This window comes from Pollicipes pollicipes, unplaced genomic scaffold, assembly GCF_011947565.3.
Source record: "Pollicipes pollicipes isolate AB1234 unplaced genomic scaffold, Ppol_2.1 Scaffold_3087;HRSCAF=3621_pilon_pilon_pilon, whole genome shotgun sequence".
NCBI classification, from domain to species: Eukaryota; Metazoa; Arthropoda; class Thecostraca; order Pollicipedomorpha; family Pollicipedidae; genus Pollicipes; species Pollicipes pollicipes.
In genome coordinates this window covers 21,044,641-21,050,973 of record NW_023596225.1, presented here as the reverse complement: position 1 = coordinate 21,050,973, position 6,333 = coordinate 21,044,641, and the positions used below count along the sequence as shown (strand labels likewise).

Here is a 6,333-nt window from a genome sequence, read left to right as displayed (position 1 = left end):
CCCTGCCAGTTGGGGCCGGTCTTTCGAGCCATGTGCCTGCTGACGCGATTCATCTGATGGAGTTCGTAAATGCTTCCCCAGTGTCAGCAGACCAAGCTCGCCAGTGGACCTCTGGTGATCCTTTACTGTCTGCTGTGGTGCGACTTCCGTATGGTTGTACCGCCGTATGTGTATGTATATGTCAGAAATGGCAGGCTGATAGCCTACGACGCAAAGACACCATCTTTTCCGCTGTATGCAAATCAATTGCTTAGACTGAGTGTCCAGGGTGGATGCCTTCTGTGGGGATCTCGCGTGGTTGTCCTTCCTCAGGGAAGGAAGAAACTTTTGATGTTTCATGACGGACATTGTGGCGGAACTCGCACAAAGTCGTTTGCTCGTATGTACACTTGGTGCCCTGATGATAACCCTACGACCATTTCGCAGAGATGCGGGAAGTGTCCGGCACATCATAGTAGCGTACCCGAGGTTTTCCACCCCTGGATTTGGCCAGCACTGGGAACGCCTGGGAACGCACTCATCCGAAATCCTGGGAGGGTGTTCATGTTAATTATTCTGGTCCTGTCGGTGGCTTGATGTTCCTTATCATAACTGACGCACATTCCAAGCGGCTCTATATTTTTCCTTCCTGGACATATGCATCAGAGGTCTCAGTCGAACGTTTGCGCGCTTCGTATCGTTCCTGCGTTGGCCAAGACGCTTGTGTCAGACAATGCGCAGTGTTTCAGTCACAAACAATGCGAACATTGTGTCAATCGAACGGAGTGGTGCATCTGACGTCGCTGGCGTTCTGACCTAGATCAAACTGCCTGGCAGAGCACGGCGTCCAAATGTTCAAAATGAGCTTGTGGAAACAGGCCGCTGGTAGCGTCCACATCAAAATAGTGGGTTTCCTATTTCGCTACCGTGCTACAACACACAACGCAACACATGTTGTTCCAGCTGACTTGTTTCTGGGTAGGTCGGTCGCCTCTGGATCGCTTATAACGTGATGTGGGAGCGGAGTAAAGAGAAATCAGAAGAAACAGGAACAATATGCAGATCGGGGTGTAAGAGGTGATCTGTGTAAGATATGCGGTGTATGCGTCGGCAGTGGATCGTGATCGTGCAGATGGCTTGCAGGAATGGTAGTGGAGCAAAATTGAGTTTGAAGGCGTGCTGGTGCAGCTTAGTCCTCTCGGCGATCCGGCAGCGCTGCAGCCATGGCTGATGAAGCCTTATACTCAGGCCCTCGCATCTGCCAGGTTCCGAGGGTTAACGGCAAATCAGCAGCGTTTAGAAGCTGAGGAGGGGTCCCTTTAATGTGTACCATGAAGGTAATCGAGTGCGCTTTCGGACGACTGAAGGGGAGGTGGCGCAAGCTGTAGAAACGAATAAATATAGAAATTTTGCACGTGCCGCTGATTGTGGCAGTGTGTTGCATCCTGCACAATTTTTGCGAGTCGCAGCGGGAGGCTTTCCACGAAGTTTGGCTTCCCACGATTGAAATAGCCCGCCAGTATCCCCAGCCCAGCGGGCGATCGCATACGGCGTGCTACGAGACCAGGGAAAGGATGCGAGGGATGCTATCCGGTCATACCTGGCGAGGAACTACCCATTGAGACAGGCAAGCTTGCGTCTTGTCAGTCGATAAGTATAATATGCCGCTTTAGGAGCGATTTGCGCCAGGCTGTCTTAACCTGCCTTTTTTTGTGCCAGAGCAGCTTAAGCTGACAACGCTTCCCGCGGCGTCGAAGGACTCCGTTGATTGTTGGCCGTTGTGGCGTGGCTGCGATGGCAGCCCCCAACGCAACACTGTTAGCTCGACGTTTCATGTTAAGCAGCCTGTAAACATGTGATTGAAATTGTATTCCTGAATGGCACTTTCGGAAGCATGGACTGCTGTAATCGTCCTACTCTTCGCCCAATACATGGCGGTTATACCAAAATGACGCCTCAGCGTGGCGAGCGGGAGCGCGACCGGCCACGGCGGCGCTCGTGCTCTGGCCGGCGGAAAGTGGCGGCGACAGCCTGGATGGCGCACACGGCCTCCCCCAACAATGCCTGGTCTGCCCGCATCTCCTCAAGCAGGGCCTCCTTAAAAGTAACATCCCTGGCGTCGCGTGCCTCCTCCCTCCTCGCGGCTTGCCGTTCGCCCCGTTCCAATGCTTCCAAGGAGGCCACCAGCCTATCACGATGGGAGTACGCGGCTCGGCGACGGGCTTGACGCTGTTGAGTGGCCCGGGGGATGCCACTCAAACCATCGTCGCAGCCCAGCAGACTGGAGGGGCTCACAGGCGTTTGAAGTCTTGTCCGGTGGCACTGGCGGGGCTGGGTGCCCGTTGGCTCAGAGGAGCGACCAGAGTCAGAGGATGAGGATAATGAAGGAGCCGGATCAGTTGATGAAATGGGATGAGATGCGTATGGACCGGGATGAGGCTCGGATGGGCCGGGACGAAACGTGGATGGGCCGGGGCGAGGCGTGAATGGACCGGGATGAGGCGCTGATGGGCCAGGATGGGGCGTGGGCTGAGGTGTTGGTTGATTTGGGTGGGCCGTGGACGAGCCGGGATGTGGTGTGGACGGGCCGCGGTGAGATGGAGCCCGGGATGTGGAAATGCCGGGGTGGGATGGGGGCAGAGATATGGAAGAACGGGAAATGGGTGCAGTGGATGAACCCCGACGCCGCGATGGAACGAAAGCAATTGGGAGCGACTCCAGTGACGTGGGTCGATCAATCACTTCCGTGATGATGCTATCAGCGTCACCCTCCCCCAGAAACGGCATGTCTTCGGCGATGGTCGACGTGTCGTTGGTGTTAGGAGGGGCGCGATCCCTTGGCCAGGGGAGGTGACGACTGGATCCCCTGAAATCACGGTGCAACACAAAAGGTATACAAAAGGCATAAAATGAGCAGTTGATTGAAAATGCTACAAACCGGATAAAAAACACCTGATCTTCTTCTGCCCACCACCACAAAAGTATCCGTCCGAAACAAACCGCAGCAAACGGCTAATTTATGGAAACTCAGCCACGGTGGCCACCATACGCCCAAAATGTTGCGGTCAGGCAGTGCGCATGCGCCGAGGGGTTCACCCATCAGGCGCGCCCAGCACGGTTCGCGGAAAACGGCTCACTGGGTTGATGAATATCATAACCTCCTAGAGGTAGGCTCCGCTCTCCCGGGTGGCACTTGATGTTGAGACCTTCAAGGGTGGCCCCGAACAGCGTGACACGTTAGCTTGCGGGGTAAGAACATCACACGAGCATAAGGGCGCGCGTGCTCTGATTCTCTAACCGTCCGATGCGTCCTCCGCTTGCCCGAAGGTCAATTCCACTGTCGCTGCAGCCACGTTGGCCGCTGGCCGTCCTCCCAGGAGCTGCCAGAGGAGGTCTTGGTTGGCAATGTCTTGTAATCCAGGTCCGGACCAACCCTGCCCCTTCTCAAGGTTATTGCACTTATTTCTGATGGCCTTCAGCTTGTTTCTGCACATATCAGGCAGACGGTCATAGCCCTTCTCCGCCAGGGACTCAGATATGCCAATGTGAATAAACACCTCACTCAACAAAATAAGATTTTTGTTTGTATGGGCATCCTCCTAACCATGACTTTCATTTGACCTACAGAGCGATGTCACAGCCTGTAGCCTGGCACATGTAGATGGCATGGGCCATGTGTGTCACACATGTAAGCTTCCTTTAGCTCAGCATTCAAAACTAGCCATGTGGGCCCAATGTTACATCATGAAAGCTATGCATATGGCAAGATACCTCTGCAATCCTAAGGCACACCTGCCAATAATGTGCTTAATTTCACTTGTTGCAGTGATAGTTGCTAGTTACAATTGGTTTTGTTTTCTTCAATTTCATGGCATTCCATTTTGGCAACAATCAACAGTGGTTATCAACACAGGTAACAAGGTGGTGAGTCACTAATCATTTAAAAAAACTGGGCCAATAAAATTACAACCTCTATACAAAAACTGTCTTCAGACCAATAGCGGAGCATGCTGATACAATTTGGGGACCTTTGCTGATAGAAGACCAGGAGCTGATGAGTAGAGTGAAAAACTACTTGAAACTAAACTACTTTTCCCAAAAAGCGGTCAACAAGTTACAAAGAAAAGCTCAGGAAGCCAAACGACCCATCCATGCACTACAAGAAAATCAGGCATGGTATGATCACAGTACATCAAATCCTGTAAGGAGCAGCTGGTGGAAAGACCACCAGGCAGCCATTCTCTAAAATTAGTTAAAACACAAACATTGAAAGTTTGAATATATCACAGCTTTAGCAGCACTGTGATCAAGAAGTCGAACAGACTCCCACAGGCACCACCAGTGATTGGGCCAAAAGGTGCAAGATACAGGACAAGGGGTGCAAGATACAAGACAAAGTATATTACTTATCATTCAATACATGTGAGCTAGTTTCCACAAGCTTACAAACATGCCAGATAGTGCTAGTGAATTTTTCAATAGACTGGCTTGCCTCTGGTGCAGGCATGCTTTGTATATACAACTCATGACTATTGTCAATAAATTATATTGCTAAAAGACTCCAGGATGCATTTCTAAACTGATCAGACAGTTGTTTCCCAATCCTGGAGCCAACTCACATGACACAAATGAATTTGGACTAATACAGCTTAGCTGCAATCCTGAATACAGATCAGCAAAGGTGGTCTTTGATCATTTTCACAATGTGACTATAAGGAACCTACTACAATAAGAGCAATGCACACTATGTTTAAATTGCATCAAGATACCAAAACTACCCTGCAAGATGCAACCTCATGTTGCAAGCAGCACATACTAATGTACATGCCACATCATGATATCGCTACAAGATGTTAGTACATCCCTTCCAAATGGTATCGCTGAATCTAGACGACCACAGTTGATGGAAAAACCTGAGATCATTAACCTGCTTAAGTTTTGTACCTATCAAGATCCGAACAAGCTATTAAGCTATTGCTGAAATATGCAATAGCTTAATAGCTTGCACAGATGTTGTTGTATATCGTGTGCGCGAGTGCATGCGTATGTCACATGACCATACTACCCTGCACGTTGCGCACTTTTCTCCCATCGATAGGCGATGGAAGCCCCTTCTCCTGAACAATGGCCAGCATTACCCGCTCTTCTGGCAGCGTCCAACGGCGCATGTTTTGAAACTTCGATATAACACCTTCACACAAGCGGATTAAAACAAAAAACTAATTCACAGACAAAACAAGGCACGAAACGCCGTCGATCGCAGCCCGAAATCGCCCCCGCTATCCCGTCGTGCCAAGTCGAAACGCGGGGACAAAGCGGCCGCAAGGCGCGATGGGGACATGCACAATTTACGAAACGCACTTTCGTCCAAGAATAGTTCAGGTAAAAAAACTAAATTAATGAGTTTATCTAACTTTAGTAAGCTTTTATCTCAATTTGTTTTATTTTGTGACTTATTTTTGTCAGATCTTAGCAATTTTTCTCAAAACATGCATAAAACCACCAGCGGTACGCATCGTTATTTGTGGGAGATCTACGCGAATCGTAAACTTCCCCTCCCACCATCGTAAATTTACGATACGATGTGTGGATGGCGCGGCGTCGCTGAAACCCGTTGACATAAGCAGAAACTGCGCCTTTCTTTCTAATCGTCGCAAAATCGTCCGTTTGATTGACTCATGTACACGGGGTAGTACCACCACGCATTTTCAATCAGGTGAACCGAAATGCCACCGGTAAAAACGCTCCGGTGAACGTGTCCCACGCGTCATTTGGTCCCCGTGCGCAACGTGCCACAGCCTGTGGCGGCGCAAAACGTTGCGCCGGACAGACTGCCGTATTCGTAAGTGTTCAATGTTATATTTTAACGACTGACATGCCTCTGGCGTTTGTGCAGCTGGATGGGTTGTTTATTTCTATTCTTCGTTATTAAGGTGTTTTATGGGCTTGCTGCATCGGTCAGACCGACCTCGGCCGGCCGTCCCCGCCTCGGGCTATAATAGGCGAACTTAATTTTTGGAATTTGACTGACTGACTTTTTACTTTTGACTGAATTTTTGAATGACTGAATTCTTGAACAATACGCTCGGGTGTTGACTTCAGCATCTAACATGAACTTAAATTATCTGGGGGCTATTTTTCCACCAGTGGTCGCTTGTTCACAGGTTAACATAGTCCTGAGACTTCGCCGTATGAGAAACAATGATCGCGTGGAAGGAAAAATTATCGGTCTGAAAGGAAAAATAGCTTTTTTTAATCCCTTATGGCTGCCTAGCTTTCCTATCTGACACCGATGGTCACTGTCCCTTCAGGGATCGCGCGGTCCTTTGACAGGGACCTTTTCCGGCTTTCTTT

General features: G+C 49.9%; 1 long non-coding RNA gene across 1 annotated transcript; it reads right to left on the bottom strand.

The window, feature by feature from the left end:
• Nucleotides 1-1,919: 1,919 nt before the first annotated feature.
• On the bottom strand, nt 1,920-5,270 carry LOC119089763 (uncharacterized). The gene is made up of 3 exons (XR_005093194.1): nt 5,118-5,270; nt 3,278-3,359; nt 1,920-2,845 (listed from the first exon to the last, which is right to left on the bottom strand). It is a non-coding gene; the product is annotated as an uncharacterized LOC119089763 (long non-coding RNA).
• Between the last annotated feature and the right edge of the window lie 1,063 nt (nt 5,271-6,333).